We start from the raw sequence: 18,394 nt of genomic DNA on the forward strand, positions 1-18,394 counted from the left end.
GCTCGAGCAGCCGCGGCGCGCGCCGGCCCCCGCGGACACGTGCGTGCAGTGAGCCAGGTGCACGATTGCACTCACGCCCTCGGGTGCGCGCGCCCCGGCTGCCCCCTGCGCCCAGGGGCCTGCCCCGGAGCAGAGTGGGTCCGAGCCGCCCGCGGGTCCCTCCTCGCAGCGGAGAGCGTGCGGTGCGCCGGCGCCGTCCGTTACAGAGAAGCTGGCCAGGGCTGGGCCGTCGGTCGCTCCCCCTGCTCCCGCTCCTGCTCCCGCTCCTGCCCCTGCTCCGCCGCAGCCGACCGTCCCGGCGCTCGGTCCCAGCCGCCGACGGTGAGTAGCGGGGGACTCCGAGACTGGGGTTCCCCGGAAACAAGGGGTGGGGCCCGCGGGCCGCCGAAGGCTCTTTGAGTTCTTCGGGGAAGCTAGTTCTTCGCAGGAAATAAGTTATATGTTGTTAGGATAACAGATACTCCCTCTCTTCAGGTTTTCTGATAAATGTGTATTTCCACAAAGTGACGTCTGTCACTAACACTTGGTTCTCCGAAGGCGACAGCCTCCAGCTCTGTCGGTTTGGAGCTGCGGCTCTCGAGAGTCACGGTGCCCAGGATCTCGAAGCGCTGCAGTTACCTGCAAATTCTGGGCCCGCCCTCAGGGATTCCCGCCCAACCCCCCAGGTCGGGGCGGTCCTTGGTCTGCGCTTAACAAGCCCTCCACGGTAATTCGGAGGCCGGTGGCCGGGACCATCCTTTGAGACACAATGGTTTGGGGGAAAGTTAACAAAAATCAGTTGGGCTAGAAGTGGACTGCAGAGCTTGGCACCCTGCTGCTTCAGCCCCCTTCGTTTGCAAAGGACAAGGGTGGGGTGATCGACTCAAGGTCACTTAAACTTGTAGACTGAGTTACTCCATTCTGTAGATGAGGAGACCAAGGCCCAGAGAGGGATGTGGGACTTATGGATGGAGTTGTCAGCTGGCCAGAATTTGTACTTAGTCAAGCAGCTGTTTTTGCTGAGCTTCTACTCTGTGTCAGGCCTGGCCCACTAGCCAGATTCAGATTTGAGCCTGCATGGAGGTGGGCCCAGCCTCAAGGTCAGCTGGGGGCCCTGGCATGCATTCATGTGGGGTTCTAGATGACGTTTCCAGAGACCTGGCCTGGTTCCTGACCAAGGAGTGTTGCTCAAGTGAGGTTGTTGCCTCACCCCTGCCTGGAGCTGGACCACCCTGGGCCCCTTGCTCAACTTCTCTGAGTTGCCTTGAGCCCTGTGCTGCCTGAGCTCATTTCTGGCTCTAATAGTTGTCTTTCTTCTCAGCAAACACCTGCAGGGTGCTAATACTGGGGTGCAAAGGTGAACGACAGCTGATGGGCATGCTTGAACTGAGGATGAGTGCAAAGGCACCTGTACCCGCCCTGCTGCGAAAGCACAGATGGAAACAGCCTCGTCTGCCAGCTCGAGATCTTGAACTTTGTCCTGTGGTGCAAGGAACCACAGCAGAGGTTGAGGTCGTGGTCAATTTTCAGTTTTAGAAAGGCTGCTTGGGTGACTGTGCAGGGCAGTGCGGGGCCACCCCCTCTGAGACCAGCAAGAAGGCAGCTGCTAACCAAAATGCATTCACTTGATGGACACCTGAGTCCCTGCCATGGGCCAGGCTCTGAGCTGTGCTGGCTGGCTGTGAGCAGACCCTGCTGCAGGAGCTTGAGACTGTGGAGTGCGAGGGTTTTGCAGACAACCAGGGGTGCAGGTGTTTAGGCCTGGAGACAGGAATTGTGAATCAGACATTTACAGAGGGTGGGAAAGAGGGGAGGAGGATAGGGTCCTGGGGGAGGAGAGCTTCATGGAGGTGAGGGCCAGGAGGGCCTGCACCAGGAAAACCCAGGAGGGCACAGCCTGTGGCATCAGATGGGGCAGAGGCCAAGGATGGCCTGGCTTGAGGTGGGCCCTGGCTTAAGTCACTGGCAGTGAGGGGGGCTTTGGCAAGAGGGGTGAGATAGGCATGGGAGGAAGTGCATTCAGAGATGGGAGTAGGGTTGGGTGGTTTTGTGTCAAGAAAAGGAGAATCTGAGGTTCTTTCTCTGGGGGAAGGAGTTGGTGGGCAAAGGAGAGAGGAAGGGAGGTGAGGATGGTGTGCAGGTCGCTGAGCATGTGGGTAGGAGGAGTGGAAGGAGGGTCATTGGGCAAGGGGTGCTGGGCATTGACTCGGGACAGACTGAGTGAGTCCCCTCCTCCCACTGCCCTGGATCCAGGGTGGGACAGAGATGACGCCACCCTGGTCCTGGCCTTCTGGGGCTTCAGGGATGGGGATGATGCCCATGGCCAGCTGTGTAGACAGGCCTGTGGGGTGGGGGGTTGAGAGGAGAGCCCTGCAGCCGCAGCTGGTATTCTCTGTGGGCAAACAAGATGTGCCTGCCTGTCTCCTTGGGGGTTTCCGCACTGGCTCAGAAGGTCATTCCAAAACGTGAGAGGTCCTTGTTCATTAGACATGCAGGCTCCAAGGTGGCCAGCTGGACGGGACACCATTTGCTTAAATGCCTAAACCCAAGAACTTTGTGGCTTTATAAACTGGAGGCAGGGCCACTGCGGGTCGAGAGGTCTTAGATTCTTCTCTCTGTGACCTCTGGCAAGTCACTGCCCTTCTCAGAGCCTCAGTTTCCTTCTCTGTAAAATGGGATGGATGAGACAGTGAAGTGGCAATGGCTCAATGAGGTGACTCGAATCTGTGAGGGAGGCAACCTCTGGAGATGCTCTGACCTTCCCCCTTCGGTCATGAATTCTGCCAGCTCTAGGTTTCTGAAAGAGCCACCGTGCAGTGTGCCTTCACGTCTGGATTAAATGCTTGAATGAATAAATGAATGCATACCTTCCTCCAAGCCTGGCGCCTAAGTCTGCCCACCCAGGAGACAGATTGGGCTTCCTCCCCATTCTCCTCTTCCTCCTTGGGTGGGGTGGAGGTCAGGGCCTCTACTGGAGCTGGAAGACCTCTCTGCCCAGTACCAATGGCCCCTGACCCCAGGCCCTCTGAGACAGGCTCTGTGTTGCTGCTGGGGGTCAAGACACCAGGGGTCCAGATCCCCTGGCTGGGCTGCCCATCCATCAGCTGCTAGGCTTGGGTAAAGCTCTGATGTCTTGGAGCCTCAGTTTCTCCGTCCATAATGTGGGGCTGACATCAGACTCTGAAGAGACAGGAAGAAAGTTGAAGGATTTAAGGTGCTGTGTAAATTTAGGGACGGGGGAGGCAGGACAATAAAATAACAAATTAATGTCTCTACAGCCCTAATAGGGCCACTCCTTTGGATCCAAGTGCAATGACATTCTCAGGTTCTGTCACTTTCATTAACCTTTGTTTCTCTGCTGGGTCCATCCCTGAGAGAACAAGGCCACTGGGGTTGTTGACATGTCCCGGACCCAGCCTCCGCCCACACAGGTGGAATTTTCCACTTTGTTACTTTTGCAAATATTAATCAAGGCCCCAGCCAGGCAACAGTGGACTCATTGTCTCGTGAAGAGCAAGCCGTTTCTGGCTAATCCTGGCTGCCTCCCAGGACCCCGGAGGTTGGGCCCGAGCTGGGAGAGGGGTCTCCTGGGAGTGCGCCTGTGCTTGCTACTCCCGGCTCCAAGTTCTGCTTCAGCTGGTTGGGCTTCACAGAGTCAAGGGTAGTGCCTGCTTTGAGATCCGGAAGCCCCATGGAGAGCTGGCACCCCGCTGTTCCCAGCAGGGCCACACAGCTGCAAACATTTTCTCTGCTCCAGTGAGTTGGGGCTGGCCCAGGAACACACACAGACGCAGGCTGCAGGGTGAACTCCGCATCAGTACTACTCCTGCCAGCCACCAGGATGGAGCCCCGTGGAGTCACAGCCCTTGTGGACTTGCATTGACTTTTACGTGTTGTCCTACTGGTACCTCAAAGGAAGTCAGAACACAGAGGAGGCAGGTGCTGCTGCTGTCCTCTCAAAGCCCCAGCGGTCTGTGGGGTTAGGGGGATGGCCTCACAGGGCTGTAGGAAGGACTGGAGACATCAGGGGTGGAGCAGTGAGTACTGTCTCGGGCACGCGGAGCAGGGTTGGTGAGCTATTTGCTGGTCAGTGATACTTTAGTTAATCTGTTATCAGTAACATTATTTTGGTCATAGTTGCAGCATCACCATCCACACTTTATGGAGGAAGAAATGGGATGAGTGAGGCTGTGCCGGGAGCAGAGCCAGGGTGGAATCCAGGCCAGGCTGTGAACTTGATAAAATCGCCACGTGCTTTTGGCTTTGCACTTTTAATTCTTTGAAGTGTGTTTTTGGTTCTTATTTCCTTTTGCTCTCCTAACAAACCTATGAAATGGGCGGCTCTGTTCCCATTTTATAGATGAGGAAACTGAGATGTGAGATTTGGGAAATAGTGAAATTTGAACATGAAAACCTAATATATAAAACAGATAGAGGTGATGTTGCATATTAGTATGAGTTTATAAGTTCATATTTGTGATTTTTTTTTTGCATATCGTAGTGAGAACAGCGATGCTGTTTTCATGAGTGCGCTCTTGAAGGCAGGGGCCATGGGTGCGGGTTGACATCTTACACTAGCCCTTGTGCCTCATTGACTCCTGCACGTCAGTTCAGTGATGGAGTCATTTGTAGTTGACACAAGGAAGCAGTGGGACTTTGTTAAGCAGCTCACCTGGCAGTCACAGGACCCTCTGGAGTTAAAACTATCCAGAAGTTTGAAGAGGAAGAGGTAGTGGGCACATGTGTGAAAGTTGGCTGGCTAACTGTCTCGTCACTGCACAGGTGGTTTATAAATGAAAGTGTGCATGCTACCCAATAGGCCACTGGGGTGTGATCTGGTGCCACTGCCACGCCGTGGCTGGTGATTGCATCTTGACAAGGCGGGCGCTCAGCCCCTCCTGGGCCTTGCTGGCCTCCGGTGGGTCCTGTGGTAGTGCACCGGCGAGCGTGGAGTAAACGTTAGCGGTCGCAGGCCTGCTGCTGTCTGCCTAGTGCAGGGTTTGTAGGAAGAGCTGGAGTTGGCCCGCGCACCGGGGGAGGGGACGCTTTGTCCTGGAGTCTCTGCGGGCCACCTAGGCAGCTGGGGCTGAGTCTCCAGGAGATTAGTGTCCAGTCCAGAACAGTGCTTCTCAAACTCTCTCTGGTGAGGGTCCTGTCATTTGTTTGTTTTTTAAATTTTAATCTCTCATAGGCTGATTAAAAAAATGCAATAAAAATTGCTATAATCAAAATGAAGGTACATAAAATTTAAGCCTGTTGTCTTATTATGAGACTCAACAGACATAAGGTCAAATTGCTGTAAAAGTTTCTGTGCTCTGACTTTCGATTCTGTACTTATCTTTCACAGACAATTGAAAATAGCGCGTGGGCAGTCACTGGCCGCAGACTGCCCTGAATCTTGTCACCTCTCGGGTGCATGTTTTTAAACTGAGATTTTAAAAACTGGTTAAAAGTGTACCTGAAGGAGGAAGCTGGTCGTGACCATTTGTGGAACACCCCAGACTTCTATGGAACGGTCTGAACCCCTCAACCCAGACCTGGCTCTCTGCCTTGGAGGTTCCCCGGCCCTGGTGTCCTTCCCTCTCTCCTTTAGCAGGGATGTTGGAGATTTGAAACGAACAACAGTAGTAACTCTTTTTGTTATGGAAAATTGGAAACCCATGCAAAATTAGCCAGAAGAGATGGTTAAATTCCACGTTCTTGTGTTGTTTATCTCCCTAATCCCTGGGGTTATTTTAAACAAAATCTCAAATATCTTTATGTTTTCTGTCCATTTTTCAGTATGTATTTCTGAAACAGTCATTTTAAACAGCTCAACCACAGGACCATTGTCACATCTGACAAACAAACAGCGATTTCTTAACATCCTCAAATATCCAGTCATGTTCAAATTCCTAAGATTCTATGTAAGATCCACACGTTGTTCCCTCATGTTCTATAGATTTCCCTCCATCTCTCTCTCTCTTGGTTATTCTTGAGTCTGTTGTTGAACTGTATGGAGCTTCCCTTAGCCTAGATTCTGTTGATGGGGTCCCTTCACATGTTCCTCTGACCTTTGAATTCCTCTGAACTGGTGAGTGGTTCTAAGTGTGAGCAGATTCAGGTTTTAATTTTTTGGCAAGAATATTTCATAGGCATTCTCCCAGTCAGACCCCTGTCTCGACTTGAAGGAGAAGTCTGTTCTTTTCATCGTCTCCTGTGTGTGAAGTTACTTTGGTGGGGCGCAAGCTGACCTTCCACTGGTTCTGGGCTCCCCTTCATTCTGAGATCACCCCAGCTGCTGTGTGGAGAGCAGATTATGAAGCGGCATGGGAAGGGAGTCGTGGTAGCAGGGATGCTGCTAGGACGCCATTGGGAGGGTCCCAGCTACAGATGATGCAGCCCGGTCCAGGTGGATGGCCACGGGCGGACAAGAGTGGGCAGATTCTGCAGTGCCAGCCCTACCCCTTATAAGAGAAGTCACTGCTGCTCTGTGCCTCGGTTTCCATGTCTGCCTCCTTTCCTGAAGTCAATGATGTATTTTTATATCCTAGTCACGTAACAAGCATTTATTGAGTGCCCGTTGTATGCTTGGCTCTGGGAGCTGCAAGCTTCCCCCACTGCCCAATGTGAGTGAACAAACGTGGACGCAGCTCTGTGGACAGGCCCTGCCAGCTAGAAATCTTGGTAACTCATGGCCACTGGGCCGCCAGGCTTCTGGTGGCCTCTGAGCCCAGCACTGTGCCTGGCCCAAGGAGGACCTTCCACACCCCTAGAGAGAGAAGAGCAATCCCTCTTTCTGGTGTTGGTCATTACTGCCTAAGAGCCAAGGTACCAGGGTCTTTTGTCCCCTCCACCCTCCTCTCGTTTCCACTCGGACTTATCAGAGCCCACCTCCAGTGCGTGCCTGCATGTCCCCCATATCACCTGGGGCCTTCTCTGCTACAGGAGCCCACTCACCCAGGCCTAGTGCAGCCCAGAGTGTAGGGGGGTTAATGTCTGGAGGAACACCCCTCTTCCTCAGGGGCCAGCCCGAGACGCTGCGACCCTCCACCCCAGTCCATTATGTGATTGATTCTGGGAGGGGCCCTGCCTCCTAAACACACCTTGTGTGCACACACTGCTCACACAGACTGAATCCACAGACACAACTGGGAGGGAAAGAAGTGGGGGCAAGCCCGAGGAGCTGTCCCTGGACGTCTTGCATCCAGGCCCCCTCCCCCAGGCGTTAGGACTCTAGGTTCTCCTGCCTTACATTGCTTTTGGTGAGCCACAACCATGGAGGTTTTAGAAAGTGGGGAGACCAAGTAGGGAGTGGAAGGCTGTGCACAGAGGGCAGATGCCTGGAATGTAGGGCACAAGGTCCCACAGGCCCTGTGGGGGCAGCAGAGGGGTGGAGGGAGAGCAGACTCACTCTCGAGGAGCTGCAAACACCAGAGGCACCCATGCATTACCAACAGGAAATCCCGGGCCCCAGGTCACACAGCAAGTCCCAGCAGAGCTGGGGACGAAAGCCCAGCCTTTGGTGCTGCGTCAGACTCGGGGGCTTCCACCTTGGGGCTTTCTTGGGCAGCCCAAGGCATGTCCTGCCCAGCGTCTGCCCTGCCCTGTGTCGTGCCCTCAGCCGCTGCACCAGGAGGGCCAGAAGCAAGTGGGTCCTGCCATGCGGCCCAGAGTCATCTCCAAAGCAGCAAATGAGTAGCTCTTTCGAGAAGAGAATTTCTGATTCATTTGTTTATTGTGCACACATGTGTTGGAGATGGGATTCCTAGGAAGAGAAACTTGATTTTTAAAGAAACTGCCTTCTTTTTTTAAAAAATGGAGCTACAACAGTGCAGGGGGTTGTAAAGTGTACCAGCCGTGAGTTTTGAACTGTATATGCACCCAGGTGACCACCACCAGGTCAGGATCCGGAGCACAACCTGCGCCCCTCCCCTGTGGTGCCTCTGTCCCTCCTGGCACAGATGTGTGAGTTCAGCATCCACGGCTCAGACTGCCCAGGGGTGGGAGCGGTAGGGCCACCCGCAGGCCCATCCTCCTCAGATGTCCATTCAGCCAGCGTTACAGAGCACAGAATATGAGGATGGATGTTAATTCTTCTTTAAATATTTGGTAGAATTAGTGAGTGAAGCCATCTTGTCCAGGGCTTTTCTTTGCTGGGAGGTTTTTCATTACTGATTCTATCTCCTCACTAGTTATAGTTTTTCATATTTTCTATTTCTTCATGATTCAGTTTTGGTAGATGGTGTATTTCTGGGAATTTGTCCATTTCATCTAGGTTATCTAATTTGTTGGTATCCCGTGGTTCATAGTACTCTCTTATAATTCTTTTTATTTCTGTAAAATCAGTGACAATGTTCCCACTTTCATTTCTGACTTTACTAATTTGAGTCTTACCTCTTTTTTTCTTAGTTAATGTGCCTAAAGTTTTGTCAATTTTGTTTTCTGAATAACCAACTTTTTGTCTTTTCTCTGTTGCTTTTCTGGACTTTATTTAATTTATCTCTGGTCTAATCAATGTTATTTCCTTCCTTCTTCTAGCTTTGGGTTTAGTTTACTCTTTTTCTAGTTCTTTAAGAAGTAAAGTTAGGTTATTTTCTGAGATCTTTCTTCTTTTTTTTGAGGAAGATTAGCCCTGAGGTAACATCTCCTGCCAATCTTCTTCTTTTTTGCTGAGGAAGACTGGCCCTGAGCAAACATCTGTGCCCATCTTCCTCTACTTTATATGTGGGACACCTGCCACAGCATGGCTTGACAAGCAGTGCGTAGGTCTGCACCAGGGATCTGAACCAGCAAACCCCAGGCCGCTGAAGCAGAACGTGAGAACTTAACCTCTGCGACCCGGGCTGGCCCCTATCTTTCTTTCTTTTTTTTTTTTTTAATTTTTTTTTTTCCTTTTCCTCCCCAAAGCCCCCCGGTACATAGTTGTATATTCTTCGTTGTGGGTCCTTCTAGTTGTGGCATGTGGGACGCTGCCTCAGCGTGGTTTGATGAGCAGTGCCATGTCCGCGCCCAGGATTCAAACCAACGAAACACTGGGCCGCCTGCAGCAGAGTGCGTGAACTTAACTGCTTGGCCACGGGGCCAGCCCCTATCTTTCTTCTTTTTTAATGTATGCATTTACAACTGTAAATTTCTCTCTTGGCACTGCTTTCGCTGCATCTCATAAGTTTCGGTATGTCATATTTTCATTTTCATTTGTCTCAAGGTGTTTTCTAATTTCCTTTGTGATTTCTTTGACATTGGTTGTTTAAGAGTATGTTGTTTAATTTCCACATATTTGTGAATTTTCCATTTTCTTTTTGATATTGATTTCTAGTTTCATTCCATTATGACTAGAAAAGATACTTTGTGTGATTTTAGTCTTTTAAAATTTATTAAGATTTGTTTTGTGGACTAACATATGGTCTGTCCTAGAGAATGTTCCATGTGCGTTTGAGAAAAATGAGTATTCTGTTGTTGTTGGGTGGGGTGTTTTGTATATATCTGTTAGGCCTAATTGGTTTGTAGTGTTATTCAAGTCCTCTATTTCCTTATTGATCTTCTGTCTGGTTATTCTAGCCATTCTTGAAATCTGAGTATAGAAGTCTCCATTGATTATTGACTATTTCTACCTTCAATCTTTTAGTGTTTGCTTCATATATTTTGGGGCTCTGATGTTGCGTACATACAAATTGCATGTTTTAAAACTTTGTTTATATAAAGGTCTCATTCAGGTCATACCATCCTGTAGTTTGCTTTTTATATTTTATGTGTTTTTAGGATTCATCTGTATTCATGTGAGGTGCTGTGATTCCTTCATTTTCACTGCCGTGTGGGGTTTCTTTGTATGACTGTAACTACAACTTTTTCTATGTCCTTTGTATCTCCATGTACATTTTGAAGTCTGCCTGTGAATTTCTACAAAAAAGTCCTGCTGAGATTTGATAGGCATTGCCTCAAATCCATAAATCAGTTTGGGGAGTTGACATCATAACAATATTAGGTTTTCCTGTTCATGATCTCTCTCTCTATTTAAGTCATCTTTAATTTCTATCAAGAGTGTTTTGTAGTTTTCAGTGTATACATCTTGCATATGTCTTGTTAAATTTACTCTTAACTATTTCATTTTTCGTGATGTTCTTGTAAGTGGTATTGTTTTGTCTTGTGGTTGCCCCACAGAGGGTGAATCAACCCCACCACCACCCAAAATTTGTTTGAAAGTTGAGACTGATGACGCCACACATGTACCAAGAAGCTATGAAAAGGTTTATTACTCACATAATGGGGCTTTCTAGGGAGAGCAGGGCAGACACTCAAGCCGGTCTGGGGTAGCTTGAGTAAAGGGAATGGTGAGTGCATCTGTTTTCATTATGGTTGGGGAGTGGAACCAAGGTAAGGATCCTCCTATATGGGTTGGCTTTGCGTGATTTGAACTTCTTCACTGACAGTGAGGGCAGGAACGCCAGAGCTTTCTCATTGACTTGACAGATATGGGGAAAGAGGTAGGAAGGAGGCTTGAAAGCTGTCAGTGGTCCAACATCAAAAGAGGACTCAGACTCTATTACATTTGTTACATTTAAATTTTTAGTTGTTCATTAATAGTATATAAAAATACAGGTGACTTTTGTATATTGACCTTGTAACATGTGACCTTGCATCATGTGACCTTACTAAATTCAGTTATTAATTCCAGTAGCTTTTTTGGTAAATTCCTTGGGAATTTCTATGTAGATGATCATGTTGTCTGCAAATAAGGACATTTCTAATTCTTTTTTTCTAATCTGTATGCCTTTTACTTTTATTTTAATCAATTAACCTTACATCCCTGGTTGGAACCTTCATACAATGTTGAATAAATGTGGTGAGAGTGAACATCCCTGCTTTCTTCCTGATCTTAGGGTGAAAGTTTTCAGTCTTTGACCATTTAGTACAAAGTTAGCTGTAGGTATTTCATAGGTGCCCTTATCAGGAAGTCCTCTTCCATTCCTTAAGTACACAGAGATTTTATGGATGTTGAATATTGCCGCATGCTTTCTGCATTAATTAAGATGATCATATCGTTTTTCTTTTTTGGTTTGTTAATATGATGAAATACATTGATTTTTGAATGTTGAACCAACTTTATATTCCTACAATAAACAATGTCTGCTTTTTGTATGTTGCTGGATTTGATTTGCTAAAATTTCATTATAGATTTTTACATCTTTGTTCATGATGAACATTGGTCTGTAGTTTTCTTTTCTTGGGATATCTTTGTCTTGTTTTGGTAACAGGATAATGCTGTCTTTATAAAACGAGTTGGGGAGTGTTCACTATTCTTCTGTTTTCTATAGAATTGGTATTAGTCCATCTTGAATGTTAGATTTTACCAATGAAGTCTAGAGTTTTCTTTGTGGGAAGAATTTAAATTATGAATTCAATTTATTTAATGGATATATACAGCTATTTAGGTTATCTAATTCTTCTTGAATGAGCCTTGATAATCTTTCAAGATATGTATCTCTATCATCTTAATTATAAAATTTATTGGCATAAAATTGTCATAATATTCTTATATTGTCCTTTTCTTATCTGTAGAATATGTAGTGATATCCCCTTTATCTTTGCTGATATTAGAAATTTGTATTCTCTTTCTTCTTTTCTTTGTCTGGGTAGAAGAGTATTAATTTTATTAATTATTTTAAAGAACCACATTTTGGTTTTAACTTTTTTCTACTTTTAAATTTGTTTTGAATTTTATTGATTTCTGCTGTTATGTTTATTACTTTCTTCTGATTACTGTGGGATTAATTTTCTTTCTGATTTTTTTAAAGGTCAAAGTATAGATCATCAGTTTGAGACCATACTTTTCTAATATAAGCCTTTTAATTCTATATATTTCCCTCAAAGCACTGCTTTACCTGTATCTCACACATTTTGGTCTGGTGTGTTTTCATTTTCATTAAGTTAAAAAAGGCACTAATTTCTCTTGTGATTTCTTCTTTCACTCATGAGTTATTTAGAAATGTGTTGTTTAATTTCTTAATATTTAGAGATTTTTCAGATATATATATTTTTTATGTCTAAATCAATTTTTTTGTGGTCAGAGAACATATTTGTATCATTTCAGTCCTTTTAAACTTGTTGAGATTTTATTATGGCTCAAAATAAGGTCTCTCTTGGTGATGTGCACTTGCAAAGAATATGTATTCTACTGTTATTGGGGTACTCAACAATAAATGTTAATTAGGTCAACTTAGTTGATAACGTTGTTCAAGTCTTGTATATTCTTACTGATTTTTTGTCTAGTTGTTTTATCTATTACTGACAAGGGAGTATTGAAATCTCCAAGTGTAATTGTGTATTTATTAATTTCTCCTTTCAATTCTATCAATTTTTGCTTCATGAGTTTGAAGCTCTAGTAGGCACATTCACATTTATAATTGTTTTATGATAAATTGATCCCTTTATCAATTTGAAATGTCTTCTAAACCATGCTAATATTCTTTGTACTGAAGTCTACATTGTATGATATTAATATAGTCACTCTCTTTTTTGTTAGTGTTTATGTGATGTGTCTTTTTTCCATTTTCTTACTTATTTCCTGTGTCTTATATTTAAATTGGGTTTTTGTTTGGTAAACAGCATATATTTGAGTCTTGCTTTTTTTTTTTAATCCCATCTGACAATCTCTGCATTTTAATTGCAGTGTTTAAACTAGTTACACTTAATGCAGTTATTGATATGGTTGGATTTAAATCTACCATTTTGATATTTGCTCTTTATTTGTCCCATCTCTTCTTAGTTTCTTATACCTGTTTTGATTTCTTTATATTATTTTATCCCCACCAGTGGCTACAATTCTTTGTTTTATTTAATTGTTTTAGTGGTTGTGGTAGGGTTTACAAAATGTATCTTTAACTTATCACAGTATACCTTCAAATAATATTATACCACTTCATGTATGGTACAAAAACCTTATAAAAGGATACTTCTATTTCTGCTTCTCCTATCCTTTGTGCTATTGTTGTTAAATATATTTTAATGCTACAAATATTATAAACCCTATAGTATATTTTACTACTTTTGCTTTAGACAGTCAATTATATTCTAAAGAGATTAAAAATAAGTGGAAGTGATGTCAGCATCATGGCAGAGTGAGTTGTTTCCTTTGTCTCTCACTTTTAAGTTACAACTAAGTGGACATTCATTAACCGATAGAGGATTCCTTACACAATACAACAGGATGCCTGAGAGATCCACAGAGCTATATATCTGAAGGTTGGTGGACTGGATCCTTGGGAAGCAGTGGAACTAGGTGAGCAGACCCCTCCTTGTCCCCAGAGGCAGTGATCCAGGTCACAGATCCTCACCCACCAGCCAGTACAACTGTGAGTGGAGGTGGGGGCAGCCCAGCCCACATACGAATGCTTTCAAAGTGATAGCCTGTCCCATGGGAGCACTCATCTACTGAGGTGGCCCCACCCATGCAAACACTGCCCACTGAGCAGCTCCCACCAGCATGTGTGAATACAGAGTGGCCTAACCAGCACAGCTACCAGCAGATGGGGCAGGATCAGAAAACACAGCTGCTGTCCCCACATCCCAGTTGTGGCAGGTGGAATCTGTGACCTGATACTACCACAAAGGTGCCAGCAGAGGACCAATTCATCAAACACCATGAAGAACTACAGTAACACTGCAGAACAGAAGGAAAATGACAAGTCTCCAGAAACCAATCCTGAAGTCACAGAAAATTGCAATCTAAATGACAGAGAATTCAAAACAGTTGTCATAAAGAAACTCAATGAGTTACAAGAAAACACAGAAAGACAGTTCAATGAGCTCAGGAATAAAATTAATGAACAGAAGTAATACTTGAGCAAAGAGATTGAAGCCCTTAAAAATCTACAGAGAAATTATGGATATGAAGAACACAATTAATGATATTTAAAAACATGGAGAAACCATAAAAAATATAGCAAACTTTATGGAAGACAGAATTAGTGAATTAGAAGATAGAAATATAGAAATGTTTCAGGTGGAGGAGGGGAGAGAACTAAGATTTTTTAAAAATGAAGAAATTCTTCAAGAACATCTGACTCAATTGGAAAACTAACATAAGGATTTTAGGTGTTCCAGAGGGAGAAAGGAGTAGAGAGCTTGATTAAAGAGATAATAGCTGAGAACTTCCCAAACCTTGGAAATAACTGGACTTATAAGTACATAAAGCCAATATAACTCTTAATTACATCAATGCAAAAAGATGTAATGCCTTCTCCAAGGCATATAATATTAAAACTGTCAAAAGTCAATGACAAAGAAAAAATATTAAAGACAGCAAGGCAGAAGAAAATAACCTACAAAGGAACCTCTATCAGGCTTTCAGCAGATTTCTCAGCAGCAACCTTACAGGCTAAGAGAGGAGGGAATGATATATTCACAATACTGAAAGAGAAAAACTTCTACCCAAGAATACTCTATCCAGCGAAATTATTCTTCAGATTTGACAGAGAAATAAAAGCTTTCCCAGATAAACAAAAGCTGAGGGAGTTCATTCCTACTAGACCTGCCTTACAAGAAATGATGAAGGGAGCCTTCCTACCTGAAACAAAAAGGCACAGGTTTGCAAAGCTGTGAGCAAAGAGATAAATAGATAAAAATCAGAAAATTGCAGCAGCTCTCTATCAGAATAGGTTAGCAAACAATTATAACATAGAAGATAAAGGGAATGAAAGCATAAAAAATAAGTATAAATACTAAAATTTAGTCATAAACTTACAACACAAAAAAGAATAATTTGTGACAACAATAACTCGGAAGAGAAAGGGGATGGAACCTGCTTAGCCTAATGGAGATAAGAGGCTATCAGAAAATGAACTATCTCATCTATGAGATCTTTTATGCAAACCTCATGGTAACCACTAAACAAAAAATCAGAGCAGAGCCACAAATCATAAATAAAGAGAAAACTGAGAAAAACATCACAGAAAACTGCCAAACTGAAATGGCAGCCAGAAATACAAGGGAAAAGAAACAATAAAAATTTAGAATAACCAGAAAACAAGAGATAAAATGACAGTGTGCCCTCATATATTAATAATCACTCTAAATGTAAATGGATTGAATTCTCCAATCAAAAGACACAGAGTGGATGGATGGATTAAAAAACAAGACCCAAAAATATGCTGCCTCCAGAAAACACATCACAGCTCTAAGGACAAACATAGGCTCAGAGTAAAGGGATAGAAGATGATACTCCAAGCATATGGCAAGCAAAAGAAAGCAGGTGTCACCATACTTATATCAGACAAAGCAGGCTTCAAGATAAAAAAGACAATGAGCGACAAAGAGGGACAGTATATAATGATAAAAGGGACATTCCACCCAGAGGATATAACACTTATGAATATATATGCACCTAGAACAAGAACACCAAAGTATATAAAGCAACTATTAACAGACCTAAAGGGAGAAATTGACAGCAACACAATAATAGGAGGGGACCTCAGCACCCCACTTACATCAATGGATAGATCCTCTAGACAGAAAGTCAACAAGGAACCAGTGGTCTTAAATGAAACACTAGACTAGATGGATTTTATATATATGTAAAATATTCCATCCCCAAACAGCAGAATACACATTCGACCATACATCAGGAAACAAGGCAAGCCTCAATAAATTTAAGAAGACTGAAATCATATCAAGCATTTTTTTTTAACACAATGCTCTGAAACTAGAAATCAACTACAAGAAAAAAGCTGGGAAAGCCACAAATATGTGGAGAGTAAACAAGATGCTACTGAACAACCATTGGATCAATGGAGGAATCAGAAATACCTGGAGACAAATGAAAATGAAAACACAACATACCAACTTTTGTGGGATGCAGCAAAAGCAGTTCTAAGAGGGAAAATTTAGCAAAAAGGCCTACCGCAACAAACAAGAAAAATCTCAAATAAGTAATCTCAAACTACACCTAAAAGAACCAGAAAAAGAAGAACAAAGACAAAAGTCAGCAGTAAGAGGGAAATAATAAAAATTAGAGCAGAAATAAGTGAAATAGAGACTAAAAATCCGGTAGAAATGATCACTGAAACTAAGAGCTGGTTCTTTGAGAAGATAAAATTCACAAACCCTTAGCCAGGCTCACTAAAAAAAAAGAGAAAAGACAGAAGGTTCAAATAAAATTAAAAATGAAAGAGGAGAAATTACAACAGATATTACAGAAATACAAAGGATTATAAGAGAATACTATCAAAAACTGTATGCCAACAAATTGCATAACCCAAAGAAATGGATAAATTCTCAGACTCATACAACCTCCCAAAACTGAATCAAGAAGAAATAGAGAATCTGAATCAACCAATCACAAGGAAAGAGATTGAAAGAGTAATCAAAAACCTCCCAAAAAACAAAAGTCCAGGACCAGATGGCTTCTCTGGAGAATTCTACCAAACATTCAAAGAAGACTTAATACCTATCCATCTCAAACTATTCCGAAAAATTGAAGAAGACAGGACACTTCCTAACTCATTCTATGAGGCCTACATTACCCTGATACCAAAACCAGACAAAGACAACAGAGAACAGAAAAATTATAGGTGAATACCACTGATGAACATGCATGCAAAAATCCTCAACAGTTATTAGCAAATCAAATATAATAATACATTAAAAGGATCATACACCATGATTAAGTGGGATTATACCAGGGATGCAAGGATGGTTCAACATCCCCAAAACAATTAATGTGATACACCACATTAACAAAATGTGGAATAAAAATCACTTGATCATCTCAGTAGATGCAGAGAAAGCATTTGACAAGATCCAACACCATTTATGATTTTAAAAACTCTCAATAAAATAGGTACAGAAGGAAAGTAGCTCAATAAATAAAGGCCATATATGACAAACTCACAGCTAACATCATACTCAATGGTGAAAAGCTGAAAGCCAGCCCTCTGAGAACAAGAATAAAACAAGGGTGCCCACTCTCGCCACTCTTATTCAACATAGTACTGGAGGTGTGGGCCAGAGGAATTAGACAGGAAAAAGAAACAAAAGGTATCAAAATTGGCAAGGAAGAAGTGAAACTCTCGCTGATGGCAGATGACTTGATTCTATATACAGAAAACTCTAAAGAATCCATCAGAAAACTATTAGTAATAATCAACAACTGCATCAAAGTTGTGGGGTACAAAATCAACTTACAAAATCAGTTGCATTTCTATACTCCAATAACAAACTAAGAAAGAGAACTCAAGAATACAATCCCAATTACAATCACAACCAAAAGAATATAATATTGGGGCCAGCCCAGTGGCACAGCAGTTAAGTTTGCACATTCCTTTTTGGCAGCCTGGGGTTTGCCGGTTTGGATCCTGGGTGTGGACCAATGCACCGCTTGTCAAGCCATGCTGTGGCAGGTGTCCCACATATAAAGTAGAGAAACATGGGCACAGATGTTAGCTTAGGGCCAGTCTTCTTCAGCAAAAAAGAAGAGGATTGGCAGCAGATGTTAGCTCAGGGCTAATCTTCCTCAAAAAAAAAAAAAAAAAAAAAGAATAAAATATCTAGGAGTAAATTTAGCCAAGAAGGTGAAAGACCTATACAATGAAAACTATAAGACATTACTGAAAGAAATTGATGATAACATAAAGAAATGGAATGATATTCCATGCATGTGGACTGGAAAAATAAACAGAGTTAAAATATCCATAATACCTAAAGCAATCTACAGATTTAATACAATCCAACTCAGAATCCCAATGACATTGTTCACAGAAATAAAACAAAGAATCCTGAAATTCATATGGGGCATCACAAGACCCTGAATATCTAAAGCAATTCTGAGAACAGAGAACAAAGCTGGAGACATCAAAATCCCTGACTTCAAAATATAGTACAAAGCTATAGTAATCAAAACAGCATGGTACTGACAGAAAAACAGACACACAGATCAATGGAACAGAATTGAAAGCCCGGAAATAAAACCACATATCTATGGACAGCTAGTCTTAATCAAAGGAGCCAAGAACATACAATGGAGAAAGGAAATTCTCTTCAATAAATGGTGTTGGGAAAACTATATGGCCACATGCAAAAGAATGAAAGTAGACCATTATCTTACACCATACATAAAAATGAACTCAAAATGGATTAAAGACTTGAGTGTAAGACATGACATCATAAAACCCCTAGAAGAAAATATAAGCAGTACGCTCTTTGACATCAGTCTTAGAAGTATCTTTTTGAAGACCTTGTCTATTCAGGCAAGGGAAAGAAATAAAAAATAAACAAATGGGACTACATCCAACTAAAAAGCTTCTGCAAGGCAAATGAAACCATGAACAAAATGAAAAGACAATCCACCAACTGGGGGAAAATATTTGCAAATCTTGTATCCAACAAGGGTTAATTTCTAAAATATATAAAGAATTCATACAACCCAACAACAAAACATCAC

General features: G+C 43.3%; 1 protein-coding gene across 4 annotated transcripts in view; it reads left to right on the forward strand.

Annotated features, from left to right (window-relative positions):
- CHDH (choline dehydrogenase) overlaps window positions 1-18,394 on the forward strand; it is a 42,198-nt gene that overhangs the window by 10,815 nt on the left and 12,989 nt on the right. The window contains exon 1 of one of the 4 annotated variants that reach the window (XM_014827076.3): window positions 190-321. The exons of 1 other annotated variant lie outside the window; for it this stretch is intronic. The gene's annotated coding sequence lies outside the window, so the exon portion shown is untranslated. 2 more of the 4 variants (XM_070492888.1, XM_070492887.1) reach the window with 2 other exon arrangements.

This window comes from Equus asinus, chromosome 21 (genome assembly GCF_041296235.1).
Source record: "Equus asinus isolate D_3611 breed Donkey chromosome 21, EquAss-T2T_v2, whole genome shotgun sequence".
NCBI classification, from domain to species: domain Eukaryota; kingdom Metazoa; phylum Chordata; class Mammalia; order Perissodactyla; family Equidae; genus Equus; species Equus asinus.